Here is a 27,602-nt window from a genome sequence, read left to right as displayed (position 1 = left end):
AATTAACTCAGTTTGAGGGAGAATTTGCTAAGCAAGTTTGCCAAGAAAACTTTGAAAACGACAAAACAGTACGAATCGGCAGGTGATTTCTGAAATCCGTCACCGCCTATTGTTGTGTAGGAGTGTAGAGTTCGAAATTTGATTTGTAATCACGAATTTATTCCTTAGTCGTCTCGTCTCGTCTCGTCTCGTCCCGCAGACGTTTGTCGTGCTTGCGCTGTCATATGGACCACGACCCGAGCGGCAGCGAGCGGCAGTCGAGCAAAGTCGGGACAAGTCGGGACGGGGACAGGGATAGGACTGGTGTGAATGCACTGCAAACTACGCACACACCCGGTGTGTGAGGCGAGGCGAGGCGAGGCGAGGAAGCCCACATCGCTACCAGTGGCGCCCTCCAGCACGACACTGCCACACCCCGCACAGGCCGTCCGCTGGACACCAGGGACAAGATGCGTCCTCCGCTAGTGTCGAAGGCTGCACGCGGAGGTGCAACGAGCAGCAGTGCGTCTCACACACGCGGCGGTGCGCCCGCTAATTCGGCCGTCGCTCTGCTGGGACGCCGGGCGCGCCCCCCGCGCCGTCCTCGAGGAACTGGCTGTTGCGGAAGGAAGTGCTTTCGTCAAATGCGGCCGAAAACTAACATTTTGTGTGTTGGGAGAAAAGCCGAACGCGAATTCTGCCGTGCTCCTACGTTACGTGAGTGCCAACGGCCATACCATGATGAATACACCGGTTCTCGTCCGATCACCGAAGTTAAGCATCATTGGGCCCGGTTAGTACTTGGATGGGTGACCGCCTGGGAAACCCGGGTGCTGTTGGCTTCCTTCCTTTTTTTTTTTTTTGTTTTATGTCGCTACCCCTACCAGCCCAATTTTCAAACCACCTTTCTGTTGTGACAAAGATGCTTCCTTAAGCCTTTTATACTACTGCAATGGTACGAAAATGCAGTAATTAACTCAGTTTGAGGGAGAATGTGCTAACCAAGTTTGCCAGGAAGCCTTTGAAAACGACAAAACGGTACGAATCGGCAGGTGATTTCTGAAATACGTCACCGCCTATTGTTGTGTAGGAGTGTAGAGTTCCAAACTTGATTTGTAATCACGAATCTGTCCCTTAGTCGTCTCGTCTCGTCTCGTCCCGCAGACGTTTGTCGTGCTTGCGCTGTCATATGGACCACGACCCGAGCGGCAGCGAGCGGCAGTCGAGCAAAGTCGGGACAAGTCGGGACGGGGACAGGGATAGGAATGGTGCGAATGCACTGCAAACTACGCACACACCCGGCGTGGGGCGAGGCGAGGCGAGGCGAGGCGAGGCGAGGCGAGGCGAGGCGAGGCGAGGAAGCCCACATCGCTACCAGTGGCGCCCTCCAGCACGACACTGCCACACCCCGCACAGGCCCTCCGCTGGACACCAGGGACAAGATGCGCCCTCCGCTAGTGTCGAAGGCTGCACGCGCCCTGCGAATGACAGGAGGTGCAACGAGCAGCAGTGCGTCTCACACACGCGGCGGTGCGCCCGCTAATTCGGCCGTCGCTCTGCTGGGACGCCGGGCGCGCCCCCCGCGCCGTCCTCGAGGAACTGGCTGTTGCGGAAGGAAGTGCTTTCGTCAAATGCGGCCGAAAACTAACATTTTGTGTGTTGGGAGAAAAGCCGAACGCGAATTCTGCCGTGCTCCTACGTTACGTGAGTGCCAACGGCCATACCATGATGAATACACCGGTTCTCGTCCGATCACCGAAGTTAAGCATCATTGGGCCCGGTTAGTACTTGGATGGGTGACCACCTGGGAAACCCGGGTGCTGTTGGCTCCCTTCCTTTTTTTTTTTTTTTTTGTTTTATGTCGCTACCCCTACCAGCCCAATTTTCAAACCACCTTTCTGTTGTGACAAAGATGCTTCCTTAAGCATTTTAAACTACTGCAATGGTACGAAAATGCAGTAATTAACTCAGTTTGAGGGAGAATTTGCTAAGCAAGTTTGCCAAGAAAACTTTGAAAACGACAAAACAGTACGAATCGGCAGGTGATTTCTGAAATCCGTCACCGCCTATTGTTGTGTAGGAGTGTAGAGTTCGAAATTTGATTTGTAATCACGAATTTATTCCTTAGTCGTCTCGTCTCGTCTCGTCTCGTCCCGCAGACGTTTGTCGTGCTTGCGCTGTCATATGGACCACGACCCGAGCGGCAGCGAGCGGCAGTCGAGCAAAGTCGGGACAAGTCGGGACGGGGACAGGGATAGGACTGGTGTGAATGCACTGCAAACTACGCACACACCCGGTGTGTGAGGCGAGGCGAGGCGAGGCGAGGAAGCCCACATCGCTACCAGTGGCGCCCTCCAGCACGACACTGCCACACCCCGCACAGGCCGTCCGCTGGACACCAGGGACAAGATGCGTCCTCCGCTAGTGTCGAAGGCTGCACGCGGAGGTGCAACGAGCAGCAGTGCGTCTCACACACGCGGCGGTGCGCCCGCTAATTCGGCCGTCGCTCTGCTGGGACGCCGGGCGCGCCCCCCGCGCCGTCCTCGAGGAACTGGCTGTTGCGGAAGGAAGTGCTTTCGTCAAATGCGGCCGAAAACTAACATTTTGTGTGTTGGGAGAAAAGCCGAACGCGAATTCTGCCGTGCTCCTACGTTACGTGAGTGCCAACGGCCATACCATGATGAATACACCGGTTCTCGTCCGATCACCGAAGTTAAGCATCATTGGGCCCGGTTAGTACTTGGATGGGTGACCGCCTGGGAAACCCGGGTGCTGTTGGCTTCCTTCCTTTTTTTTTTTTTTGTTTTATGTCGCTACCCCTACCAGCCCAATTTTCAAACCACCTTTCTGTTGTGACAAAGATGCTTCCTTAAGCCTTTTATACTACTGCAATGGTACGAAAATGCAGTAATTAACTCAGTTTGAGGGAGAATGTGCTAACCAAGTTTGCCAGGAAGCCTTTGAAAACGACAAAACGGTACGAATCGGCAGGTGATTTCTGAAATACGTCACCGCCTATTGTTGTGTAGGAGTGTAGAGTTCCAAACTTGATTTGTAATCACGAATCTGTCCCTTAGTCGTCTCGTCTCGTCTCGTCCCGCAGACGTTTGTCGTGCTTGCGCTGTCATATGGACCACGACCCGAGCGGCAGCGAGCGGCAGTCGAGCAAAGTCGGGACAAGTCGGGACGGGGACAGGGATAGGAATGGTGTGAATGCACTGCAAACTACGCACACACCCGGTGTGTGAGGCGAGGCGAGGCGAGGCGAGGCGAGGCGAGGCGAGGAAGCCCACATCGCTACCAGTGGCGCCCTCCAGCACGACACTGCCACACCCCGCACAGGCCGTCCGCTGGACACCAGGGACAAGATGCGTCCTCCGCTAGTGTCGAAGGCTGCACGCGGAGGTGCAACGAGCAGCAGTGCGTCTCACACACGCGGCGGTGCGCCCGCTAATTCGGCCGTCGCTCTGCTGGGACGCCGGGCGCGCCCCCCGCGCCGTCCTCGAGGAACTGGCTGTTGCGGAAGGAAGTGCTTTCGTCAAATGCGGCCGAAAACTAACATTTTGTGTGTTGGGAGAAAAGCCGAACGCGAATTCTGCCGTGCTCCTACGTTACGTGAGTGCCAACGGCCATACCATGATGAATACACCGGTTCTCGTCCGATCACCGAAGTTAAGCATCATTGGGCCCGGTTAGTACTTGGATGGGTGACCGCCTGGGAAACCCGGGTGCTGTTGGCTTCCTTCCTTTTTTTTTTTTGTTTTATGTCGCTACCCCTACCAGCCCAATTTTCAAACCACCTTTCTGTTGTGACAAAGATGCTTCCTTAAGCCTTTTATACTACTGCAATGGTACGAAAATGCAGTAATTAACTCAGTTTGAGGGAGAATGTGCTAACCAAGTTTGCCAGGAAGCCTTTGAAAACGACAAAACGGTACGAATCGGCAGGTGATTTCTGAAATACGTCACCGCCTATTGTTGTGTAGGAGTGTAGAGTTCCAAACTTGATTTGTAATCACGAATCTGTCCCTTAGTCGTCTCGTCTCGTCTCGTCCCGCAGACGTTTGTCGTGCTTGCGCTGTCATATGGACCACGACCCGAGCGGCAGCGAGCGGCAGTCGAGCAAAGTCGGGACAAGTCGGGACGGGGACAGGGATAGGAATGGTGTGAATGCACTGCAAACTACGCACACACCCGGTGTGTGAGGCGAGGCGAGGCGAGGCGAGGCGAGGCGAGGCGAGGAAGCCCACATCGCTACCAGTGGCGCCCTCCAGCACGACACTGCCACACCCCGCACAGGCCGTCCGCTGGACACCAGGGACAAGATGCGTCCTCCGCTAGTGTCGAAGGCTGCACGCGGAGGTGCAACGAGCAGCAGTGCGTCTCACACACGCGGCGGTGCGCCCGCTAATTCGGCCGTCGCTCTGCTGGGACGCCGGGCGCGCCCCCCGCGCCGTCCTCGAGGAACTGGCTGTTGCGGAAGGAAGTGCTTTCGTCAAATGCGGCCGAAAACTAACATTTTGTGTGTTGGGAGAAAAGCCGAACGCGAATTCTGCCGTGCTCCTACGTTACGTGAGTGCCAACGGCCATACCATGATGAATACACCGGTTCTCGTCCGATCACCGAAGTTAAGCATCATTGGGCCCGGTTAGTACTTGGATGGGTGACCGCCTGGGAAACCCGGGTGCTGTTGGCTTCCTTCCTTTTTTTTTTTTTGTTTTATGTCGCTACCCCTACCAGCCCAATTTTCAAACCACCTTTCTGTTGTGACAAAGATGCTTCCTTAAGCCTTTTATACTACTGCAATGGTACGAAAATGCAGTAATTAACTCAGTTTGAGGGAGAATGTGCTAACCAAGTTTGCCAGGAAGCCTTTGAAAACGACAAAACGGTACGAATCGGCAGGTGATTTCTGAAATACGTCACCGCCTATTGTTGTGTAGGAGTGTAGAGTTCCAAACTTGATTTGTAATCACGAATCTGTCCCTTAGTCGTCTCGTCTCGTCTCGTCCCGCAGACGTTTGTCGTGCTTGCGCTGTCATATGGACCACGACCCGAGCGGCAGCGAGCGGCAGTCGAGCAAAGTCGGGACAAGTCGGGACGGGGACAGGGATAGGAATGGTGCGAATGCACTGCAAACTACGCACACACCCGGCGTGGGGCGAGGCGAGGCGAGGCGAGGCGAGGCGAGGCGAGGCGAGGAAGCCCACATCGCTACCAGTGGCGCCCTCCAGCACGACACTGCCACACCCCGCACAGGCCCTCCGCTGGACACCAGGGACAAGATGCGCCCTCCGCTAGTGTCGAAGGCTGCACGCGCCCTGCGAATGACAGGAGGTGCAACGAGCAGCAGTGCGTCTCACACACGCGGCGGTGCGCCCGCTAATTCGGCCGTCGCTCTGCTGGGACGCCGGGCGCGCCCCCCGCGCCGTCCTCGAGGAACTGGCTGTTGCGGAAGGAAGTGCTTTCGTCAAATGCGGCCGAAAACTAACATTTTGTGTGTTGGGAGAAAAGCCGAACGCGAATTCTGCCGTGCTCCTACGTTACGTGAGTGCCAACGGCCATACCATGATGAATACACCGGTTCTCGTCCGATCACCGAAGTTAAGCATCATTGGGCCCGGTTAGTACTTGGATGGGTGACCACCTGGGAAACCCGGGTGCTGTTGGCTCCCTTCCTTTTTTTTTTTTTTTTTGTTTTATGTCGCTACCCCTACCAGCCCAATTTTCAAACCACCTTTCTGTTGTGACAAAGATGCTTCCTTAAGCATTTTAAACTACTGCAATGGTACGAAAATGCAGTAATTAACTCAGTTTGAGGGAGAATTTGCTAAGCAAGTTTGCCAAGAAAACTTTGAAAACGACAAAACAGTACGAATCGGCAGGTGATTTCTGAAATCCGTCACCGCCTATTGTTGTGTAGGAGTGTAGAGTTCGAAATTTGATTTGTAATCACGAATTTATTCCTTAGTCGTCTCGTCTCGTCTCGTCTCGTCCCGCAGACGTTTGTCGTGCTTGCGCTGTCATATGGACCACGACCCGAGCGGCAGCGAGCGGCAGTCGAGCAAAGTCGGGACAAGTCGGGACGGGGACAGGGATAGGACTGGTGTGAATGCACTGCAAACTACGCACACACCCGGTGTGTGAGGCGAGGCGAGGCGAGGCGAGGAAGCCCACATCGCTACCAGTGGCGCCCTCCAGCACGACACTGCCACACCCCGCACAGGCCGTCCGCTGGACACCAGGGACAAGATGCGTCCTCCGCTAGTGTCGAAGGCTGCACGCGGAGGTGCAACGAGCAGCAGTGCGTCTCACACACGCGGCGGTGCGCCCGCTAATTCGGCCGTCGCTCTGCTGGGACGCCGGGCGCGCCCCCCGCGCCGTCCTCGAGGAACTGGCTGTTGCGGAAGGAAGTGCTTTCGTCAAATGCGGCCGAAAACTAACATTTTGTGTGTTGGGAGAAAAGCCGAACGCGAATTCTGCCGTGCTCCTACGTTACGTGAGTGCCAACGGCCATACCATGATGAATACACCGGTTCTCGTCCGATCACCGAAGTTAAGCATCATTGGGCCCGGTTAGTACTTGGATGGGTGACCGCCTGGGAAACCCGGGTGCTGTTGGCTTCCTTCCTTTTTTTTTTTTTTGTTTTATGTCGCTACCCCTACCAGCCCAATTTTCAAACCACCTTTCTGTTGTGACAAAGATGCTTCCTTAAGCCTTTTATACTACTGCAATGGTACGAAAATGCAGTAATTAACTCAGTTTGAGGGAGAATGTGCTAACCAAGTTTGCCAGGAAGCCTTTGAAAACGACAAAACGGTACGAATCGGCAGGTGATTTCTGAAATACGTCACCGCCTATTGTTGTGTAGGAGTGTAGAGTTCCAAACTTGATTTGTAATCACGAATCTGTCCCTTAGTCGTCTCGTCTCGTCTCGTCCCGCAGACGTTTGTCGTGCTTGCGCTGTCATATGGACCACGACCCGAGCGGCAGCGAGCGGCAGTCGAGCAAAGTCGGGACAAGTCGGGACGGGGACAGGGATAGGAATGGTGTGAATGCACTGCAAACTACGCACACACCCGGTGTGTGAGGCGAGGCGAGGCGAGGCGAGGCGAGGCGAGGCGAGGAAGCCCACATCGCTACCAGTGGCGCCCTCCAGCACGACACTGCCACACCCCGCACAGGCCGTCCGCTGGACACCAGGGACAAGATGCGTCCTCCGCTAGTGTCGAAGGCTGCACGCGGAGGTGCAACGAGCAGCAGTGCGTCTCACACACGCGGCGGTGCGCCCGCTAATTCGGCCGTCGCTCTGCTGGGACGCCGGGCGCGCCCCCCGCGCCGTCCTCGAGGAACTGGCTGTTGCGGAAGGAAGTGCTTTCGTCAAATGCGGCCGAAAACTAACATTTTGTGTGTTGGGAGAAAAGCCGAACGCGAATTCTGCCGTGCTCCTACGTTACGTGAGTGCCAACGGCCATACCATGATGAATACACCGGTTCTCGTCCGATCACCGAAGTTAAGCATCATTGGGCCCGGTTAGTACTTGGATGGGTGACCGCCTGGGAAACCCGGGTGCTGTTGGCTTCCTTCCTTTTTTTTTTTTTGTTTTATGTCGCTACCCCTACCAGCCCAATTTTCAAACCACCTTTCTGTTGTGACAAAGATGCTTCCTTAAGCCTTTTATACTACTGCAATGGTACGAAAATGCAGTAATTAACTCAGTTTGAGGGAGAATGTGCTAACCAAGTTTGCCAGGAAGCCTTTGAAAACGACAAAACGGTACGAATCGGCAGGTGATTTCTGAAATACGTCACCGCCTATTGTTGTGTAGGAGTGTAGAGTTCCAAACTTGATTTGTAATCACGAATCTGTCCCTTAGTCGTCTCGTCTCGTCTCGTCCCGCAGACGTTTGTCGTGCTTGCGCTGTCATATGGACCACGACCCGAGCGGCAGCGAGCGGCAGTCGAGCAAAGTCGGGACAAGTCGGGACGGGGACAGGGATAGGAATGGTGCGAATGCACTGCAAACTACGCACACACCCGGCGTGGGGCGAGGCGAGGCGAGGCGAGGCGAGGCGAGGCGAGGCGAGGAAGCCCACATCGCTACCAGTGGCGCCCTCCAGCACGACACTGCCACACCCCGCACAGGCCCTCCGCTGGACACCAGGGACAAGATGCGCCCTCCGCTAGTGTCGAAGGCTGCACGCGCCCTGCGAATGACAGGAGGTGCAACGAGCAGCAGTGCGTCTCACACACGCGGCGGTGCGCCCGCTAATTCGGCCGTCGCTCTGCTGGGACGCCGGGCGCGCCCCCCGCGCCGTCCTCGAGGAACTGGCTGTTGCGGAAGGAAGTGCTTTCGTCAAATGCGGCCGAAAACTAACATTTTGTGTGTTGGGAGAAAAGCCGAACGCGAATTCTGCCGTGCTCCTACGTTACGTGAGTGCCAACGGCCATACCATGATGAATACACCGGTTCTCGTCCGATCACCGAAGTTAAGCATCATTGGGCCCGGTTAGTACTTGGATGGGTGACCACCTGGGAAACCCGGGTGCTGTTGGCTCCCTTCCTTTTTTTTTTTTTTTTTGTTTTATGTCGCTACCCCTACCAGCCCAATTTTCAAACCACCTTTCTGTTGTGACAAAGATGCTTCCTTAAGCATTTTAAACTACTGCAATGGTACGAAAATGCAGTAATTAACTCAGTTTGAGGGAGAATTTGCTAAGCAAGTTTGCCAAGAAAACTTTGAAAACGACAAAACAGTACGAATCGGCAGGTGATTTCTGAAATCCGTCACCGCCTATTGTTGTGTAGGAGTGTAGAGTTCGAAATTTGATTTGTAATCACGAATTTATTCCTTAGTCGTCTCGTCTCGTCTCGTCTCGTCCCGCAGACGTTTGTCGTGCTTGCGCTGTCATATGGACCACGACCCGAGCGGCAGCGAGCGGCAGTCGAGCAAAGTCGGGACAAGTCGGGACGGGGACAGGGATAGGACTGGTGTGAATGCACTGCAAACTACGCACACACCCGGTGTGTGAGGCGAGGCGAGGCGAGGCGAGGAAGCCCACATCGCTACCAGTGGCGCCCTCCAGCACGACACTGCCACACCCCGCACAGGCCGTCCGCTGGACACCAGGGACAAGATGCGTCCTCCGCTAGTGTCGAAGGCTGCACGCGGAGGTGCAACGAGCAGCAGTGCGTCTCACACACGCGGCGGTGCGCCCGCTAATTCGGCCGTCGCTCTGCTGGGACGCCGGGCGCGCCCCCCGCGCCGTCCTCGAGGAACTGGCTGTTGCGGAAGGAAGTGCTTTCGTCAAATGCGGCCGAAAACTAACATTTTGTGTGTTGGGAGAAAAGCCGAACGCGAATTCTGCCGTGCTCCTACGTTACGTGAGTGCCAACGGCCATACCATGATGAATACACCGGTTCTCGTCCGATCACCGAAGTTAAGCATCATTGGGCCCGGTTAGTACTTGGATGGGTGACCGCCTGGGAAACCCGGGTGCTGTTGGCTTCCTTCCTTTTTTTTTTTTTTGTTTTATGTCGCTACCCCTACCAGCCCAATTTTCAAACCACCTTTCTGTTGTGACAAAGATGCTTCCTTAAGCCTTTTATACTACTGCAATGGTACGAAAATGCAGTAATTAACTCAGTTTGAGGGAGAATGTGCTAACCAAGTTTGCCAGGAAGCCTTTGAAAACGACAAAACGGTACGAATCGGCAGGTGATTTCTGAAATACGTCACCGCCTATTGTTGTGTAGGAGTGTAGAGTTCCAAACTTGATTTGTAATCACGAATCTGTCCCTTAGTCGTCTCGTCTCGTCTCGTCCCGCAGACGTTTGTCGTGCTTGCGCTGTCATATGGACCACGACCCGAGCGGCAGCGAGCGGCAGTCGAGCAAAGTCGGGACAAGTCGGGACGGGGACAGGGATAGGAATGGTGTGAATGCACTGCAAACTACGCACACACCCGGTGTGTGAGGCGAGGCGAGGCGAGGCGAGGCGAGGCGAGGCGAGGAAGCCCACATCGCTACCAGTGGCGCCCTCCAGCACGACACTGCCACACCCCGCACAGGCCGTCCGCTGGACACCAGGGACAAGATGCGTCCTCCGCTAGTGTCGAAGGCTGCACGCGGAGGTGCAACGAGCAGCAGTGCGTCTCACACACGCGGCGGTGCGCCCGCTAATTCGGCCGTCGCTCTGCTGGGACGCCGGGCGCGCCCCCCGCGCCGTCCTCGAGGAACTGGCTGTTGCGGAAGGAAGTGCTTTCGTCAAATGCGGCCGAAAACTAACATTTTGTGTGTTGGGAGAAAAGCCGAACGCGAATTCTGCCGTGCTCCTACGTTACGTGAGTGCCAACGGCCATACCATGATGAATACACCGGTTCTCGTCCGATCACCGAAGTTAAGCATCATTGGGCCCGGTTAGTACTTGGATGGGTGACCGCCTGGGAAACCCGGGTGCTGTTGGCTTCCTTCCTTTTTTTTTTTTGTTTTATGTCGCTACCCCTACCAGCCCAATTTTCAAACCACCTTTCTGTTGTGACAAAGATGCTTCCTTAAGCCTTTTATACTACTGCAATGGTACGAAAATGCAGTAATTAACTCAGTTTGAGGGAGAATGTGCTAACCAAGTTTGCCAGGAAGCCTTTGAAAACGACAAAACGGTACGAATCGGCAGGTGATTTCTGAAATACGTCACCGCCTATTGTTGTGTAGGAGTGTAGAGTTCCAAACTTGATTTGTAATCACGAATCTGTCCCTTAGTCGTCTCGTCTCGTCTCGTCCCGCAGACGTTTGTCGTGCTTGCGCTGTCATATGGACCACGACCCGAGCGGCAGCGAGCGGCAGTCGAGCAAAGTCGGGACAAGTCGGGACGGGGACAGGGATAGGAATGGTGTGAATGCACTGCAAACTACGCACACACCCGGTGTGTGAGGCGAGGCGAGGCGAGGCGAGGCGAGGCGAGGCGAGGAAGCCCACATCGCTACCAGTGGCGCCCTCCAGCACGACACTGCCACACCCCGCACAGGCCGTCCGCTGGACACCAGGGACAAGATGCGTCCTCCGCTAGTGTCGAAGGCTGCACGCGGAGGTGCAACGAGCAGCAGTGCGTCTCACACACGCGGCGGTGCGCCCGCTAATTCGGCCGTCGCTCTGCTGGGACGCCGGGCGCGCCCCCCGCGCCGTCCTCGAGGAACTGGCTGTTGCGGAAGGAAGTGCTTTCGACTGGCTGTTGCGGAAGGAAGTGCTTTCGTCAAATGCGGCCGAAAACTAACATTTTGTGTGTTGGGAGAAAAGCCGAACGCGAATTCTGCCGTGCTCCTACGTTACGTGAGTGCCAACGGCCATACCATGATGAATACACCGGTTCTCGTCCGATCACCGAAGTTAAGCATCATTGGGCCCGGTTAGTACTTGGATGGGTGACCACCTGGGAAACCCGGGTGCTGTTGGCTCCCTTCCTTTTTTTTTTTTTTTTTGTTTTATGTCGCTACCCCTACCAGCCCAATTTTCAAACCACCTTTCTGTTGTGACAAAGATGCTTCCTTAAGCATTTTAAACTACTGCAATGGTACGAAAATGCAGTAATTAACTCAGTTTGAGGGAGAATTTGCTAAGCAAGTTTGCCAAGAAAACTTTGAAAACGACAAAACAGTACGAATCGGCAGGTGATTTCTGAAATCCGTCACCGCCTATTGTTGTGTAGGAGTGTAGAGTTCGAAATTTGATTTGTAATCACGAATTTATTCCTTAGTCGTCTCGTCTCGTCTCGTCTCGTCCCGCAGACGTTTGTCGTGCTTGCGCTGTCATATGGACCACGACCCGAGCGGCAGCGAGCGGCAGTCGAGCAAAGTCGGGACAAGTCGGGACGGGGACAGGGATAGGACTGGTGTGAATGCACTGCAAACTACGCACACACCCGGTGTGTGAGGCGAGGCGAGGCGAGGCGAGGAAGCCCACATCGCTACCAGTGGCGCCCTCCAGCACGACACTGCCACACCCCGCACAGGCCGTCCGCTGGACACCAGGGACAAGATGCGTCCTCCGCTAGTGTCGAAGGCTGCACGCGGAGGTGCAACGAGCAGCAGTGCGTCTCACACACGCGGCGGTGCGCCCGCTAATTCGGCCGTCGCTCTGCTGGGACGCCGGGCGCGCCCCCCGCGCCGTCCTCGAGGAACTGGCTGTTGCGGAAGGAAGTGCTTTCGTCAAATGCGGCCGAAAACTAACATTTTGTGTGTTGGGAGAAAAGCCGAACGCGAATTCTGCCGTGCTCCTACGTTACGTGAGTGCCAACGGCCATACCATGATGAATACACCGGTTCTCGTCCGATCACCGAAGTTAAGCATCATTGGGCCCGGTTAGTACTTGGATGGGTGACCGCCTGGGAAACCCGGGTGCTGTTGGCTTCCTTCCTTTTTTTTTTTTTTGTTTTATGTCGCTACCCCTACCAGCCCAATTTTCAAACCACCTTTCTGTTGTGACAAAGATGCTTCCTTAAGCCTTTTATACTACTGCAATGGTACGAAAATGCAGTAATTAACTCAGTTTGAGGGAGAATGTGCTAACCAAGTTTGCCAGGAAGCCTTTGAAAACGACAAAACGGTACGAATCGGCAGGTGATTTCTGAAATACGTCACCGCCTATTGTTGTGTAGGAGTGTAGAGTTCCAAACTTGATTTGTAATCACGAATCTGTCCCTTAGTCGTCTCGTCTCGTCTCGTCCCGCAGACGTTTGTCGTGCTTGCGCTGTCATATGGACCACGACCCGAGCGGCAGCGAGCGGCAGTCGAGCAAAGTCGGGACAAGTCGGGACGGGGACAGGGATAGGAATGGTGCGAATGCACTGCAAACTACGCACACACCCGGCGTGGGGCGAGGCGAGGCGAGGCGAGGCGAGGCGAGGCGAGGCGAGGCGAGGCGAGGAAGCCCACATCGCTACCAGTGGCGCCCTCCAGCACGACACTGCCACACCCCGCACAGGCCCTCCGCTGGACACCAGGGACAAGATGCGCCCTCCGCTAGTGTCGAAGGCTGCACGCGCCCTGCGAATGACAGGAGGTGCAACGAGCAGCAGTGCGTCTCACACACGCGGCGGTGCGCCCGCTAATTCGGCCGTCGCTCTGCTGGGACGCCGGGCGCGCCCCCCGCGCCGTCCTCGAGGAACTGGCTGTTGCGGAAGGAAGTGCTTTCGTCAAATGCGGCCGAAAACTAACATTTTGTGTGTTGGGAGAAAAGCCGAACGCGAATTCTGCCGTGCTCCTACGTTACGTGAGTGCCAACGGCCATACCATGATGAATACACCGGTTCTCGTCCGATCACCGAAGTTAAGCATCATTGGGCCCGGTTAGTACTTGGATGGGTGACCACCTGGGAAACCCGGGTGCTGTTGGCTCCCTTCCTTTTTTTTTTTTTTTTTGTTTTATGTCGCTACCCCTACCAGCCCAATTTTCAAACCACCTTTCTGTTGTGACAAAGATGCTTCCTTAAGCATTTTAAACTACTGCAATGGTACGAAAATGCAGTAATTAACTCAGTTTGAGGGAGAATTTGCTAAGCAAGTTTGCCAAGAAAACTTTGAAAACGACAAAACAGTACGAATCGGCAGGTGATTTCTGAAATCCGTCACCGCCTATTGTTGTGTAGGAGTGTAGAGTTCGAAATTTGATTTGTAATCACGAATTTATTCCTTAGTCGTCTCGTCTCGTCTCGTCTCGTCCCGCAGACGTTTGTCGTGCTTGCGCTGTCATATGGACCACGACCCGAGCGGCAGCGAGCGGCAGTCGAGCAAAGTCGGGACAAGTCGGGACGGGGACAGGGATAGGACTGGTGTGAATGCACTGCAAACTACGCACACACCCGGTGTGTGAGGCGAGGCGAGGCGAGGCGAGGAAGCCCACATCGCTACCAGTGGCGCCCTCCAGCACGACACTGCCACACCCCGCACAGGCCGTCCGCTGGACACCAGGGACAAGATGCGTCCTCCGCTAGTGTCGAAGGCTGCACGCGGAGGTGCAACGAGCAGCAGTGCGTCTCACACACGCGGCGGTGCGCCCGCTAATTCGGCCGTCGCTCTGCTGGGACGCCGGGCGCGCCCCCCGCGCCGTCCTCGAGGAACTGGCTGTTGCGGAAGGAAGTGCTTTCGTCAAATGCGGCCGAAAACTAACATTTTGTGTGTTGGGAGAAAAGCCGAACGCGAATTCTGCCGTGCTCCTACGTTACGTGAGTGCCAACGGCCATACCATGATGAATACACCGGTTCTCGTCCGATCACCGAAGTTAAGCATCATTGGGCCCGGTTAGTACTTGGATGGGTGACCGCCTGGGAAACCCGGGTGCTGTTGGCTTCCTTCCTTTTTTTTTTTTTTGTTTTATGTCGCTACCCCTACCAGCCCAATTTTCAAACCACCTTTCTGTTGTGACAAAGATGCTTCCTTAAGCCTTTTATACTACTGCAATGGTACGAAAATGCAGTAATTAACTCAGTTTGAGGGAGAATGTGCTAACCAAGTTTGCCAGGAAGCCTTTGAAAACGACAAAACGGTACGAATCGGCAGGTGATTTCTGAAATACGTCACCGCCTATTGTTGTGTAGGAGTGTAGAGTTCCAAACTTGATTTGTAATCACGAATCTGTCCCTTAGTCGTCTCGTCTCGTCTCGTCCCGCAGACGTTTGTCGTGCTTGCGCTGTCATATGGACCACGACCCGAGCGGCAGCGAGCGGCAGTCGAGCAAAGTCGGGACAAGTCGGGACGGGGACAGGGATAGGAATGGTGTGAATGCACTGCAAACTACGCACACACCCGGTGTGTGAGGCGAGGCGAGGCGAGGCGAGGCGAGGCGAGGCGAGGAAGCCCACATCGCTACCAGTGGCGCCCTCCAGCACGACACTGCCACACCCCGCACAGGCCGTCCGCTGGACACCAGGGACAAGATGCGTCCTCCGCTAGTGTCGAAGGCTGCACGCGGAGGTGCAACGAGCAGCAGTGCGTCTCACACACGCGGCGGTGCGCCCGCTAATTCGGCCGTCGCTCTGCTGGGACGCCGGGCGCGCCCCCCGCGCCGTCCTCGAGGAACTGGCTGTTGCGGAAGGAAGTGCTTTCGTCAAATGCGGCCGAAAACTAACATTTTGTGTGTTGGGAGAAAAGCCGAACGCGAATTCTGCCGTGCTCCTACGTTACGTGAGTGCCAACGGCCATACCATGATGAATACACCGGTTCTCGTCCGATCACCGAAGTTAAGCATCATTGGGCCCGGTTAGTACTTGGATGGGTGACCGCCTGGGAAACCCGGGTGCTGTTGGCTTCCTTCCTTTTTTTTTTTTGTTTTATGTCGCTACCCCTACCAGCCCAATTTTCAAACCACCTTTCTGTTGTGACAAAGATGCTTCCTTAAGCCTTTTATACTACTGCAATGGTACGAAAATGCAGTAATTAACTCAGTTTGAGGGAGAATGTGCTAACCAAGTTTGCCAGGAAGCCTTTGAAAACGACAAAACGGTACGAATCGGCAGGTGATTTCTGAAATACGTCACCGCCTATTGTTGTGTAGGAGTGTAGAGTTCCAAACTTGATTTGTAATCACGAATCTGTCCCTTAGTCGTCTCGTCTCGTCTCGTCCCGCAGACGTTTGTCGTGCTTGCGCTGTCATATGGACCACGACCCGAGCGGCAGCGAGCGGCAGTCGAGCAAAGTCGGGACAAGTCGGGACGGGGACAGGGATAGGAATGGTGTGAATGCACTGCAAACTACGCACACACCCGGTGTGTGAGGCGAGGCGAGGCGAGGCGAGGCGAGGCGAGGCGAGGAAGCCCACATCGCTACCAGTGGCGCCCTCCAGCACGACACTGCCACACCCCGCACAGGCCGTCCGCTGGACACCAGGGACAAGATGCGTCCTCCGCTAGTGTCGAAGGCTGCACGCGGAGGTGCAACGAGCAGCAGTGCGTCTCACACACGCGGCGGTGCGCCCGCTAATTCGGCCGTCGCTCTGCTGGGACGCCGGGCGCGCCCCCCGCGCCGTCCTCGAGGAACTGGCTGTTGCGGAAGGAAGTGCTTTCGTCAAATGCGGCCGAAAACTAACATTTTGTGTGTTGGGAGAAAAGCCGAACGCGAATTCTGCCGTGCTCCTACGTTACGTGAGTGCCAACGGCCATACCATGATGAATACACCGGTTCTCGTCCGATCACCGAAGTTAAGCATCATTGGGCCCGGTTAGTACTTGGATGGGTGACCGCCTGGGAAACCCGGGTGCTGTTGGCTTCCTTCCTTTTTTTTTTTTTGTTTTATGTCGCTACCCCTACCAGCCCAATTTTCAAACCACCTTTCTGTTGTGACAAAGATGCTTCCTTAAGCCTTTTATACTACTGCAATGGTACGAAAATGCAGTAATTAACTCAGTTTGAGGGAGAATGTGCTAACCAAGTTTGCCAGGAAGCCTTTGAAAACGACAAAACGGTACGAATCGGCAGGTGATTTCTGAAATACGTCACCGCCTATTGTTGTGTAGGAGTGTAGAGTTCCAAACTTGATTTGTAATCACGAATCTGTCCCTTAGTCGTCTCGTCTCGTCTCGTCCCGCAGACGTTTGTCGTGCTTGCGCTGTCATATGGACCACGACCCGAGCGGCAGCGAGCGGCAGTCGAGCAAAGTCGGGACAAGTCGGGACGGGGACAGGGATAGGAATGGTGCGAATGCACTGCAAACTACGCACACACCCGGCGTGGGGCGAGGCGAGGCGAGGCGAGGCGAGGCGAGGCGAGGCGAGGCGAGGCGAGGAAGCCCACATCGCTACCAGTGGCGCCCTCCAGCACGACACTGCCACACCCCGCACAGGCCCTCCGCTGGACACCAGGGACAAGATGCGCCCTCCGCTAGTGTCGAAGGCTGCACGCGCCCTGCGAATGACAGGAGGTGCAACGAGCAGCAGTGCGTCTCACACACGCGGCGGTGCGCCCGCTAATTCGGCCGTCGCTCTGCTGGGACGCCGGGCGCGCCCCCCGCGCCGTCCTCGAGGAACTGGCTGTTGCGGAAGGAAGTGCTTTCGTCAAATGCGGCCGAAAACTAACATTTTGTGTGTTGGGAGAAAAGCCGAACGCGAATTCTGCCGTGCTCCTACGTTACGTGAGTGCCAACGGCCATACCATGATGAATACACCGGTTCTCGTCCGATCACCGAAGTTAAGCATCATTGGGCCCGGTTAGTACTTGGATGGGTGACCACCTGGGAAACCCGGGTGCTGTTGGCTCCCTTCCTTTTTTTTTTTTTTTTTGTTTTATGTCGCTACCCCTACCAGCCCAATTTTCAAACCACCTTTCTGTTGTGACAAAGATGCTTCCTTAAGCATTTTAAACTACTGCAATGGTACGAAAATGCAGTAATTAACTCAGTTTGAGGGAGAATTTGCTAAGCAAGTTTGCCAAGAAAACTTTGAAAACGACAAAACAGTACGAATCGGCAGGTGATTTCTGAAATCCGTCACCGCCTATTGTTGTGTAGGAGTGTAGAGTTCGAAATTTGATTTGTAATCACGAATTTATTCCTTAGTCGTCTCGTCTCGTCTCGTCTCGTCCCGCAGACGTTTGTCGTGCTTGCGCTGTCATATGGACCACGACCCGAGCGGCAGCGAGCGGCAGTCGAGCAAAGTCGGGACAAGTCGGGACGGGGACAGGGATAGGACTGGTGTGAATGCACTGCAAACTACGCACACACCCGGTGTGTGAGGCGAGGCGAGGCGAGGCGAGGAAGCCCACATCGCTACCAGTGGCGCCCTCCAGCACGACACTGCCACACCCCGCACAGGCCGTCCGCTGGACACCAGGGACAAGATGCGTCCTCCGCTAGTGTCGAAGGCTGCACGCGGAGGTGCAACGAGCAGCAGTGCGTCTCACACACGCGGCGGTGCGCCCGCTAATTCGGCCGTCGCTCTGCTGGGACGCCGGGCGCGCCCCCCGCGCCGTCCTCGAGGAACTGGCTGTTGCGGAAGGAAGTGCTTTCGTCAAATGCGGCCGAAAACTAACATTTTGTGTGTTGGGAGAAAAGCCGAACGCGAATTCTGCCGTGCTCCTACGTTACGTGAGTGCCAACGGCCATACCATGATGAATACACCGGTTCTCGTCCGATCACCGAAGTTAAGCATCATTGGGCCCGGTTAGTACTTGGATGGGTGACCGCCTGGGAAACCCGGGTGCTGTTGGCTTCCTTCCTTTTTTTTTTTTTTGTTTTATGTCGCTACCCCTACCAGCCCAATTTTCAAACCACCTTTCTGTTGTGACAAAGATGCTTCCTTAAGCCTTTTATACTACTGCAATGGTACGAAAATGCAGTAATTAACTCAGTTTGAGGGAGAATGTGCTAACCAAGTTTGCCAGGAAGCCTTTGAAAACGACAAAACGGTACGAATCGGCAGGTGATTTCTGAAATACGTCACCGCCTATTGTTGTGTAGGAGTGTAGAGTTCCAAACTTGATTTGTAATCACGAATCTGTCCCTTAGTCGTCTCGTCTCGTCTCGTCCCGCAGACGTTTGTCGTGCTTGCGCTGTCATATGGACCACGACCCGAGCGGCAGCGAGCGGCAGTCGAGCAAAGTCGGGACAAGTCGGGACGGGGACAGGGATAGGAATGGTGCGAATGCACTGCAAACTACGCACACACCCGGCGTGGGGCGAGGCGAGGCGAGGCGAGGCGAGGCGAGGCGAGGCGAGGCGAGGCGAGGAAGCCCACATCGCTACCAGTGGCGCCCTCCAGCACGACACTGCCACACCCCGCACAGGCCCTCCGCTGGACACCAGGGACAAGATGCGCCCTCCGCTAGTGTCGAAGGCTGCACGCGCCCTGCGAATGACAGGAGGTGCAACGAGCAGCAGTGCGTCTCACACACGCGGCGGTGCGCCCGCTAATTCGGCCGTCGCTCTGCTGGGACGCCGGGCGCGCCCCCCGCGCCGTCCTCGAGGAACTGGCTGTTGCGGAAGGAAGTGCTTTCGTCAAATGCGGCCGAAAACTAACATTTTGTGTGTTGGGAGAAAAGCCGAACGCGAATTCTGCCGTGCTCCTACGTTACGTGAGTGCCAACGGCCATACCATGATGAATACACCGGTTCTCGTCCGATCACCGAAGTTAAGCATCATTGGGCCCGGTTAGTACTTGGATGGGTGACCACCTGGGAAACCCGGGTGCTGTTGGCTCCCTTCCTTTTTTTTTTTTTTTTTGTTTTATGTCGCTACCCCTACCAGCCCAATTTTCAAACCACCTTTCTGTTGTGACAAAGATGCTTCCTTAAGCATTTTAAACTACTGCAATGGTACGAAAATGCAGTAATTAACTCAGTTTGAGGGAGAATTTGCTAAGCAAGTTTGCCAAGAAAACTTTGAAAACGACAAAACAGTACGAATCGGCAGGTGATTTCTGAAATCCGTCACCGCCTATTGTTGTGTAGGAGTGTAGAGTTCGAAATTTGATTTGTAATCACGAATTTATTCCTTAGTCGTCTCGTCTCGTCTCGTCTCGTCCCGCAGACGTTTGTCGTGCTTGCGCTGTCATATGGACCACGACCCGAGCGGCAGCGAGCGGCAGTCGAGCAAAGTCGGGACAAGTCGGGACGGGGACAGGGATAGGACTGGTGTGAATGCACTGCAAACTACGCACACACCCGGTGTGTGAGGCGAGGCGAGGCGAGGCGAGGAAGCCCACATCGCTACCAGTGGCGCCCTCCAGCACGACACTGCCACACCCCGCACAGGCCGTCCGCTGGACACCAGGGACAAGATGCGTCCTCCGCTAGTGTCGAAGGCTGCACGCGGAGGTGCAACGAGCAGCAGTGCGTCTCACACACGCGGCGGTGCGCCCGCTAATTCGGCCGTCGCTCTGCTGGGACGCCGGGCGCGCCCCCCGCGCCGTCCTCGAGGAACTGGCTGTTGCGGAAGGAAGTGCTTTCGTCAAATGCGGCCGAAAACTAACATTTTGTGTGTTGGGAGAAAAGCCGAACGCGAATTCTGCCGTGCTCCTACGTTACGTGAGTGCCAACGGCCATACCATGATGAATACACCGGTTCTCGTCCGATCACCGAAGTTAAGCATCATTGGGCCCGGTTAGTACTTGGATGGGTGACCACCTGGGAAACCCGGGTGCTGTTGGCTCCCTTCCTTTTTTTTTTTTTTTGTTTTATGTCGCTACCCCTACCAGCCCAATTTTCAAACCACCTTTCTGTTGTGACAAAGATGCTTCCTTAAGCATTTTAAACTACTGCAATGGTACGAAAATGCAGTAATTAACTCAGTTTGAGGGAGAATTTGCTAAGCAAGTTTGCCAAGAAAACTTTGAAAACGACAAAACAGTACGAATCGGCAGGTGATTTCTGAAATCCGTCACCGCCTATTGTTGTGTAGGAGTGTAGAGTTCGAAATTTGATTTGTAATCACGAATTTATTCCTTAGTCGTCTCGTCTCGTCTCGTCTCGTCCCGCAGACGTTTGTCGTGCTTGCGCTGTCATATGGACCACGACCCGAGCGGCAGCGAGCGGCAGTCGAGCAAAGTCGGGACAAGTCGGGACGGGGACAGGGATAGGACTGGTGTGAATGCACTGCAAACTACGCACACACCCGGTGTGTGAGGCGAGGCGAGGCGAGGCGAGGAAGCCCACATCGCTACCAGTGGCGCCCTCCAGCACGACACTGCCACACCCCGCACAGGCCGTCCGCTGGACACCAGGGACAAGATGCGTCCTCCGCTAGTGTCGAAGGCTGCACGCGGAGGTGCAACGAGCAGCAGTGCGTCTCACACACGCGGCGGTGCGCCCGCTAATTCGGCCGTCGCTCTGCTGGGACGCCGGGCGCGCCCCCCGCGCCGTCCTCGAGGAACTGGCTGTTGCGGAAGGAAGTGCTTTCGTCAAATGCGGCCGAAAACTAACATTTTGTGTGTTGGGAGAAAAGCCGAACGCGAATTCTGCCGTGCTCCTACGTTACGTGAGTGCCAACGGCCATACCATGATGAATACACCGGTTCTCGTCCGATCACCGAAGTTAAGCATCATTGGGCCCGGTTAGTACTTGGATGGGTGACCGCCTGGGAAACCCGGGTGCTGTTGGCTTCCTTCCTTTTTTTTTTTTTGTTTTATGTCGCTACCCCTACCAGCCCAATTTTCAAACCACCTTTCTGTTGTGACAAAGATGCTTCCTTAAGCCTTTTATACTACTGCAATGGTACGAAAATGCAGTAATTAACTCAGTTTGAGGGAGAATGTGCTAACCAAGTTTGCCAGGAAGCCTTTGAAAACGACAAAACGGTACGAATCGGCAGGTGATTTCTGAAATACGTCACCGCCTATTGTTGTGTAGGAGTGTAGAGTTCCAAACTTGATTTGTAATCACGAATCTGTCCCTTAGTCGTCTCGTCTCGTCTCGTCCCGCAGACGTTTGTCGTGCTTGCGCTGTCATATGGACCACGACCCGAGCGGCAGCGAGCGGCAGTCGAGCAAAGTCGGGACAAGTCGGGACGGGGACAGGGATAGGAATGGTGCGAATGCACTGCAAACTACGCACACACCCGGCGTGGGGCGAGGCGAGGCGAGGCGAGGCGAGGCGAGGCGAGGCGAGGCGAGGCGAGGAAGCCCACATCGCTACCAGTGGCGCCCTCCAGCACGACACTGCCACACCCCGCACAGGCCCTCCGCTGGACACCAGGGACAAGATGCGCCCTCCGCTAGTGTCGAAGGCTGCACGCGCCCTGCGAATGACAGGAGGTGCAACGAGCAGCAGTGCGTCTCACACACGCGGCGGTGCGCCCGCTAATTCGGCCGTCGCTCTGCTGGGACGCCGGGCGCGCCCCCCGCGCCGTCCTCGAGGAACTGGCTGTTGCGGAAGGAAGTGCTTTCGTCAAATGCGGCCGAAAACTAACATTTTGTGTGTTGGGAGAAAAGCCGAACGCGAATTCTGCCGTGCTCCTACGTTACGTGAGTGCCAACGGCCATACCATGATGAATACACCGGTTCTCGTCCGATCACCGAAGTTAAGCATCATTGGGCCCGGTTAGTACTTGGATGGGTGACCACCTGGGAAACCCGGGTGCTGTTGGCTCCCTTCCTTTTTTTTTTTTTTTGTTTTATGTCGCTACCCCTACCAGCCCAATTTTCAAACCACCTTTCTGTTGTGACAAAGATGCTTCCTTAAGCATTTTAAACTACTGCAATGGTACGAAAATGCAGTAATTAACTCAGTTTGAGGGAGAATTTGCTAAGCAAGTTTGCCAAGAAAACTTTGAAAACGACAAAACAGTACGAATCGGCAGGTGATTTCTGAAATCCGTCACCGCCTATTGTTGTGTAGGAGTGTAGAGTTCGAAATTTGATTTGTAATCACGAATTTATTCCTTAGTCGTCTCGTCTCGTCTCGTCTCGTCCCGCAGACGTTTGTCGTGCTTGCGCTGTCATATGGACCACGACCCGAGCGGCAGCGAGCGGCAGTCGAGCAAAGTCGGGACAAGTCGGGACGGGGACAGGGATAGGACTGGTGTGAATGCACTGCAAACTACGCACACACCCGGTGTGTGAGGCGAGGCGAGGCGAGGCGAGGAAGCCCACATCGCTACCAGTGGCGCCCTCCAGCACGACACTGCCACACCCCGCACAGGCCGTCCGCTGGACACCAGGGACAAGATGCGTCCTCCGCTAGTGTCGAAGGCTGCACGCGGAGGTGCAACGAGCAGCAGTGCGTCTCACACACGCGGCGGTGCGCCCGCTAATTCGGCCGTCGCTCTGCTGGGACGCCGGGCGCGCCCCCCGCGCCGTCCTCGAGGAACTGGCTGTTGCGGAAGGAAGTGCTTTCGTCAAATGCGGCCGAAAACTAACATTTTGTGTGTTGGGAGAAAAGCCGAACGCGAATTCTGCCGTGCTCCTACGTTACGTGAGTGCCAACGGCCATACCATGATGAATACACCGGTTCTCGTCCGATCACCGAAGTTAAGCATCATTGGGCCCGGTTAGTACTTGGATGGGTGACCACCTGGGAAACCCGGGTGCTGTTGGCTCCCTTCCTTTTTTTTTTTTTTTGTTTTATGTCGCTACCCCTACCAGCCCAATTTTCAAACCACCTTTCTGTTGTGACAAAGATGCTTCCTTAAGCATTTTAAACTACTGCAATGGTACGAAAATGCAGTAATTAACTCAGTTTGAGGGAGAATTTGCTAAGCAAGTTTGCCAAGAAAACTTTGAAAACGACAAAACAGTACGAATCGGCAGGTGATTTCTGAAATCCGTCACCGCCTATTGTTGTGTAGGAGTGTAGAGTTCGAAATTTGATTTGTAATCACGAATTTATTCCTTAGTCGTCTCGTCTCGTCTCGTCTCGTCCCGCAGACGTTTGTCGTGCTTGCGCTGTCATATGGACCACGACCCGAGCGGCAGCGAGCGGCAGTCGAGCAAAGTCGGGACAAGTCGGGACGGGGACAGGGATAGGACTGGTGTGAATGCACTGCAAACTACGCACACACCCGGTGTGTGAGGCGAGGCGAGGCGAGGCGAGGAAGCCCACATCGCTACCAGTGGCGCCCTCCAGCACGACACTGCCACACCCCGCACAGGCCGTCCGCTGGACACCAGGGACAAGATGCGTCCTCCGCTAGTGTCGAAGGCTGCACGCGGAGGTGCAACGAGCAGCAGTGCGTCTCACACACGCGGCGGTGCGCCCGCTAATTCGGCCGTCGCTCTGCTGGGACGCCGGGCGCGCCCCCCGCGCCGTCCTCGAGGAACTGGCTGTTGCGGAAGGAAGTGCTTTCGTCAAATGCGGCCGAAAACTAACATTTTGTGTGTTGGGAGAAAAGCCGAACGCGAATTCTGCCGTGCTCCTACGTTACGTGAGTGCCAACGGCCATACCATGATGAATACACCGGTTCTCGTCCGATCACCGAAGTTAAGCATCATTGGGCCCGGTTAGTACTTGGATGGGTGACCGCCTGGGAAACCCGGGTGCTGTTGGCTTCCTTCCTTTTTTTTTTTTTGTTTTATGTCGCTACCCCTACCAGCCCAATTTTCAAACCACCTTTCTGTTGTGACAAAGATGCTTCCTTAAGCCTTTTATACTACTGCAATGGTACGAAAATGCAGTAATTAACTCAGTTTGAGGGAGAATGTGCTAACCAAGTTTGCCAGGAAGCCTTTGAAAACGACAAAACGGTACGAATCGGCAGGTGATTTCTGAAATACGTCACCGCCTATTGTTGTGTAGGAGTGTAGAGTTCCAAACTTGATTTGTAATCACGAATCTGTCCCTTAGTCGTCTCGTCTCGTCTCGTCCCGCAGACGTTTGTCGTGCTTGCGCTGTCATATGGACCACGACCCGAGCGGCAGCGAGCGGCAGTCGAGCAAAGTCGGGACAAGTCGGGACGGGGACAGGGATAGGAATGGTGCGAATGCACTGCAAACTACGCACACACCCGGCGTGGGGCGAGGCGAGGCGAGGCGAGGCGAGGCGAGGCGAGGCGAGGCGAGGCGAGGAAGCCCACATCGCTACCAGTGGCGCCCTCCAGCACGACACTGCCACACCCCGCACAGGCCCTCCGCTGGACACCAGGGACAAGATGCGCCCTCCGCTAGTGTCGAAGGCTGCACGCGCCCTGCGAATGACAGGAGGTGCAACGAGCAGCAGTGCGTCTCACACACGCGGCGGTGCGCCCGCTAATTCGGCCGTCGCTCTGCTGGGACGCCGGGCGCGCCCCCCGCGCCGTCCTCGAGGAACTGGCTGTTGCGGAAGGAAGTGCTTTCGTCAAATGCGGCCGAAAACTAACATTTTGTGTGTTGGGAGAAAAGCCGAACGCGAATTCTGCCGTGCTCCTACGTTACGTGAGTGCCAACGGCCATACCATGATGAATACACCGGTTCTCGTCCGATCACCGAAGTTAAGCATCATTGGGCCCGGTTAGTACTTGGATGGGTGACCACCTGGGAAACCCGGGTGCTGTTGGCTCCCTTCCTTTTTTTTTTTTTTTGTTTTATGTCGCTACCCCTACCAGCCCAATTTTCAAACCACCTTTCTGTTGTGACAAAGATGCTTCCTTAAGCATTTTAAACTACTGCAATGGTACGAAAATGCAGTAATTAACTCAGTTTGAGGGAGAATTTGCTAAGCAAGTTTGCCAAGAAAACTTTGAAAACGACAAAACAGTACGAATCGGCAGGTGATTTCTGAAATCCGTCACCGCCTATTGTTGTGTAGGAGTGTAGAGTTCGAAATTTGATTTGTAATCACGAATTTATTCCTTAGTCGTCTCGTCTCGTCTCGTCTCGTCCCGCAGACGTTTGTCGTGCTTGCGCTGTCATATGGACCACGACCCGAGCGGCAGCGAGCGGCAGTCGAGCAAAGTCGGGACAAGTCGGGACGGGGACAGGGATAGGACTGGTGTGAATGCACTGCAAACTACGCACACACCCGGTGTGTGAGGCGAGGCGAGGCGAGGCGAGGAAGCCCACATCGCTACCAGTGGCGCCCTCCAGCACGACACTGCCACACCCCGCACAGGCCGTCCGCTGGACACCAGGGACAAGATGCGTCCTCCGCTAGTGTCGAAGGCTGCACGCGGAGGTGCAACGAGCAGCAGTGCGTCTCACACACGCGGCGGTGCGCCCGCTAATTCGGCCGTCGCTCTGCTGGGACGCCGGGCGCGCCCCCCGCGCCGTCCTCGAGGAACTGGCTGTTGCGGAAGGAAGTGCTTTCGTCAAATGCGGCCGAAAACTAACATTTTGTGTGTTGGGAGAAAAGCCGAACGCGAATTCTGCCGTGCTCCTACGTTACGTGAGTGCCAACGGCCATACCATGATGAATACACCGGTTCTCGTCCGATCACCGAAGTTAAGCATCATTGGGCCCGGTTAGTACTTGGATGGGTGACCACCTGGGAAACCCGGGTGCTGTTGGCTCCCTTCCTTTTTTTTTTTTTTTGTTTTATGTCGCTACCCCTACCAGCCCAATTTTCAAACCACCTTTCTGTTGTGACAAAGATGCTTCCTTAAGCATTTTAAACTACTGCAATGGTACGAAAATGCAGTAATTAACTCAGTTTGAGGGAGAATTTGCTAAGCAAGTTTGCCAAGAAAACTTTGAAAACGACAAAACAGTACGAATCGGCAGGTGATTTCTGAAATCCGTCACCGCCTATTGTTGTGTAGGAGTGTAGAGTTCGAAATTTGATTTGTAATCACGAATTTATTCCTTAGTCGTCTCGTCTCGTCTCGTCTCGTCCCGCAGACGTTTGTCGTGCTTGCGCTGTCATATGGACCACGACCCGAGCGGCAGCGAGCGGCAGTCGAGCAAAGTCGGGACAAGTCGGGACGGGGACAGGGATAGGACTGGTGTGAATGCACTGCAAACTACGCACACACCCGGTGTGTGAGGCGAGGCGAGGCGAGGCGAGGAAGCCCACATCGCTACCAGTGGCGCCCTCCAGCACGACACTGCCACACCCCGCACAGGCCGTCCGCTGGACACCAGGGACAAGATGCGTCCTCCGCTAGTGTCGAAGGCTGCACGCGGAGGTGCAACGAGCAGCAGTGCGTCTCACACACGCGGCGGTGCGCCCGCTAATTCGGCCGTCGCTCTGCTGGGACGCCGGGCGCGCCCCCCGCGCCGTCCTCGAGGAACTGGCTGTTGCGGAAGGAAGTGCTTTCGTCAAATGCGGCCGAAAACTAACATTTTGTGTGTTGGGAGAAAAGCCGAACGCGAATTCTGCCGTGCTCCTACGTTACGTGAGTGCCAACGGCCATACCATGATGAATACACCGGTTCTCGTCCGATCACCGAAGTTAAGCATCATTGGGCCCGGTTAGTACTTGGATGGGTGACCGCCTGGGAAACCCGGGTGCTGTTGGCTTCCTTCCTTTTTTTTTTTTTGTTTTATGTCGCTACCCCTACCAGCCCAATTTTCAAACCACCTTTCTGTTGTGACAAAGATGCTTCCTTAAGCCTTTTATACTACTGCAATGGTACGAAAATGCAGTAATTAACTCAGTTTGAGGGAGAATGTGCTAACCAAGTTTGCCAGGAAGCCTTTGAAAACGACAAAACGGTACGAATCGGCAGGTGATTTCTGAAATACGTCACCGCCTATTGTTGTGTAGGAGTGTAGAGTTCCAAACTTGATTTGTAATCACGAATCTGTCCCTTAGTCGTCTCGTCTCGTCTCGTCCCGCAGACGTTTGTCGTGCTTGCGCTGTCATATGGACCACGACCCGAGCGGCAGCGAGCGGCAGTCGAGCAAAGTCGGGACAAGTCGGGACGGGGACAGGGATAGGAATGGTGCGAATGCACTGCAAACTACGCACACACCCGGCGTGGGGCGAGGCGAGGCGAGGCGAGGCGAGGCGAGGCGAGGCGAGGCGAGGCGAGGAAGCCCACATCGCTACCAGTGGCGCCCTCCAGCACGACACTGCCACACCCCGCACAGGCCCTCCGCTGGACACCAGGGACAAGATGCGCCCTCCGCTAGTGTCGAAGGCTGCACGCGCCCTGCGAATGACAGGAGGTGCAACGAGCAGCAGTGCGTCTCACACACGCGGCGGTGCGCCCGCTAATTCGGCCGTCGCTCTGCTGGGACGCCGGGCGCGCCCCCCGCGCCGTCCTCGAGGAACTGG

At 55.3% G+C, this 27,602-nt stretch overlaps 28 non-coding genes across 28 annotated transcripts; all 28 read left to right on the top strand.

Moving 5' to 3' along the window:
• Positions 1 to 702: 702 nt before the first annotated feature.
• On the top strand, positions 703 to 821 carry LOC126214217 (5S ribosomal RNA). The gene has a single exon (XR_007541696.1). It is a non-coding gene; the product is annotated as a 5S ribosomal RNA (ribosomal RNA).
• Positions 822 to 1,689: 868 nt separating this feature from the next.
• Positions 1,690 to 1,808, top strand: LOC126214402 (5S ribosomal RNA). The gene has a single exon (XR_007541865.1). It is a non-coding gene; the product is annotated as a 5S ribosomal RNA (ribosomal RNA).
• An 833-nt stretch (positions 1,809 to 2,641) lies between these two features.
• LOC126214211 (5S ribosomal RNA) lies at positions 2,642 to 2,760 on the top strand. The gene has a single exon (XR_007541692.1). It is a non-coding gene; the product is annotated as a 5S ribosomal RNA (ribosomal RNA).
• Positions 2,761 to 3,600: 840 nt separating this feature from the next.
• Positions 3,601 to 3,719, top strand: LOC126214210 (5S ribosomal RNA). The gene has a single exon (XR_007541691.1). It is a non-coding gene; the product is annotated as a 5S ribosomal RNA (ribosomal RNA).
• Positions 3,720 to 4,557: 838 nt separating this feature from the next.
• On the top strand, positions 4,558 to 4,676 carry LOC126214209 (5S ribosomal RNA). Its single transcript, XR_007541690.1, has one exon. It is a non-coding gene; the product is annotated as a 5S ribosomal RNA (ribosomal RNA).
• Positions 4,677 to 5,533: 857 nt separating this feature from the next.
• LOC126214390 (5S ribosomal RNA) lies at positions 5,534 to 5,652 on the top strand. The gene has a single exon (XR_007541854.1). It is a non-coding gene; the product is annotated as a 5S ribosomal RNA (ribosomal RNA).
• An 833-nt stretch (positions 5,653 to 6,485) lies between these two features.
• Positions 6,486 to 6,604, top strand: LOC126214208 (5S ribosomal RNA). Its single transcript, XR_007541689.1, has one exon. It is a non-coding gene; the product is annotated as a 5S ribosomal RNA (ribosomal RNA).
• An 840-nt stretch (positions 6,605 to 7,444) lies between these two features.
• LOC126214207 (5S ribosomal RNA) lies at positions 7,445 to 7,563 on the top strand. Its single transcript, XR_007541688.1, has one exon. It is a non-coding gene; the product is annotated as a 5S ribosomal RNA (ribosomal RNA).
• An 857-nt stretch (positions 7,564 to 8,420) lies between these two features.
• On the top strand, positions 8,421 to 8,539 carry LOC126214378 (5S ribosomal RNA). The gene has a single exon (XR_007541843.1). It is a non-coding gene; the product is annotated as a 5S ribosomal RNA (ribosomal RNA).
• An 833-nt stretch (positions 8,540 to 9,372) lies between these two features.
• On the top strand, positions 9,373 to 9,491 carry LOC126214206 (5S ribosomal RNA). Its single transcript, XR_007541687.1, has one exon. It is a non-coding gene; the product is annotated as a 5S ribosomal RNA (ribosomal RNA).
• Positions 9,492 to 10,331: 840 nt separating this feature from the next.
• Positions 10,332 to 10,450, top strand: LOC126214204 (5S ribosomal RNA). The gene has a single exon (XR_007541686.1). It is a non-coding gene; the product is annotated as a 5S ribosomal RNA (ribosomal RNA).
• Positions 10,451 to 11,317: 867 nt separating this feature from the next.
• LOC126214366 (5S ribosomal RNA) lies at positions 11,318 to 11,436 on the top strand. The gene has a single exon (XR_007541832.1). It is a non-coding gene; the product is annotated as a 5S ribosomal RNA (ribosomal RNA).
• Positions 11,437 to 12,269: 833 nt separating this feature from the next.
• On the top strand, positions 12,270 to 12,388 carry LOC126214202 (5S ribosomal RNA). The gene has a single exon (XR_007541684.1). It is a non-coding gene; the product is annotated as a 5S ribosomal RNA (ribosomal RNA).
• Positions 12,389 to 13,256: 868 nt separating this feature from the next.
• LOC126214354 (5S ribosomal RNA) lies at positions 13,257 to 13,375 on the top strand. Its single transcript, XR_007541821.1, has one exon. It is a non-coding gene; the product is annotated as a 5S ribosomal RNA (ribosomal RNA).
• Positions 13,376 to 14,208: 833 nt separating this feature from the next.
• Positions 14,209 to 14,327, top strand: LOC126214201 (5S ribosomal RNA). Its single transcript, XR_007541683.1, has one exon. It is a non-coding gene; the product is annotated as a 5S ribosomal RNA (ribosomal RNA).
• An 840-nt stretch (positions 14,328 to 15,167) lies between these two features.
• LOC126214200 (5S ribosomal RNA) lies at positions 15,168 to 15,286 on the top strand. The gene has a single exon (XR_007541682.1). It is a non-coding gene; the product is annotated as a 5S ribosomal RNA (ribosomal RNA).
• An 838-nt stretch (positions 15,287 to 16,124) lies between these two features.
• LOC126214199 (5S ribosomal RNA) lies at positions 16,125 to 16,243 on the top strand. Its single transcript, XR_007541681.1, has one exon. It is a non-coding gene; the product is annotated as a 5S ribosomal RNA (ribosomal RNA).
• An 867-nt stretch (positions 16,244 to 17,110) lies between these two features.
• LOC126214342 (5S ribosomal RNA) lies at positions 17,111 to 17,229 on the top strand. Its single transcript, XR_007541810.1, has one exon. It is a non-coding gene; the product is annotated as a 5S ribosomal RNA (ribosomal RNA).
• An 833-nt stretch (positions 17,230 to 18,062) lies between these two features.
• Positions 18,063 to 18,181, top strand: LOC126214198 (5S ribosomal RNA). The gene has a single exon (XR_007541680.1). It is a non-coding gene; the product is annotated as a 5S ribosomal RNA (ribosomal RNA).
• Positions 18,182 to 19,049: 868 nt separating this feature from the next.
• LOC126214330 (5S ribosomal RNA) lies at positions 19,050 to 19,168 on the top strand. Its single transcript, XR_007541799.1, has one exon. It is a non-coding gene; the product is annotated as a 5S ribosomal RNA (ribosomal RNA).
• An 833-nt stretch (positions 19,169 to 20,001) lies between these two features.
• On the top strand, positions 20,002 to 20,120 carry LOC126214317 (5S ribosomal RNA). The gene has a single exon (XR_007541787.1). It is a non-coding gene; the product is annotated as a 5S ribosomal RNA (ribosomal RNA).
• Positions 20,121 to 20,951: 831 nt separating this feature from the next.
• LOC126214196 (5S ribosomal RNA) lies at positions 20,952 to 21,070 on the top strand. The gene has a single exon (XR_007541678.1). It is a non-coding gene; the product is annotated as a 5S ribosomal RNA (ribosomal RNA).
• An 867-nt stretch (positions 21,071 to 21,937) lies between these two features.
• LOC126214305 (5S ribosomal RNA) lies at positions 21,938 to 22,056 on the top strand. Its single transcript, XR_007541776.1, has one exon. It is a non-coding gene; the product is annotated as a 5S ribosomal RNA (ribosomal RNA).
• Positions 22,057 to 22,887: 831 nt separating this feature from the next.
• Positions 22,888 to 23,006, top strand: LOC126214292 (5S ribosomal RNA). The gene has a single exon (XR_007541765.1). It is a non-coding gene; the product is annotated as a 5S ribosomal RNA (ribosomal RNA).
• An 831-nt stretch (positions 23,007 to 23,837) lies between these two features.
• Positions 23,838 to 23,956, top strand: LOC126214195 (5S ribosomal RNA). Its single transcript, XR_007541677.1, has one exon. It is a non-coding gene; the product is annotated as a 5S ribosomal RNA (ribosomal RNA).
• Positions 23,957 to 24,823: 867 nt separating this feature from the next.
• LOC126214280 (5S ribosomal RNA) lies at positions 24,824 to 24,942 on the top strand. The gene has a single exon (XR_007541754.1). It is a non-coding gene; the product is annotated as a 5S ribosomal RNA (ribosomal RNA).
• Positions 24,943 to 25,773: 831 nt separating this feature from the next.
• On the top strand, positions 25,774 to 25,892 carry LOC126214268 (5S ribosomal RNA). The gene has a single exon (XR_007541743.1). It is a non-coding gene; the product is annotated as a 5S ribosomal RNA (ribosomal RNA).
• An 831-nt stretch (positions 25,893 to 26,723) lies between these two features.
• Positions 26,724 to 26,842, top strand: LOC126214193 (5S ribosomal RNA). The gene has a single exon (XR_007541676.1). It is a non-coding gene; the product is annotated as a 5S ribosomal RNA (ribosomal RNA).
• Positions 26,843 to 27,602: the final 760 nt, after the last annotated feature.

The sequence above is a fragment of the Schistocerca nitens genome, chromosome 11 (genome assembly GCF_023898315.1).
Source record: "Schistocerca nitens isolate TAMUIC-IGC-003100 chromosome 11, iqSchNite1.1, whole genome shotgun sequence".
NCBI classification, from domain to species: Eukaryota; Metazoa; Arthropoda; class Insecta; order Orthoptera; family Acrididae; genus Schistocerca; species Schistocerca nitens.
The sequence above is the reverse complement of the archived record's forward strand: the minus strand, read 5'-3'. Positions and strand labels throughout refer to the sequence as shown.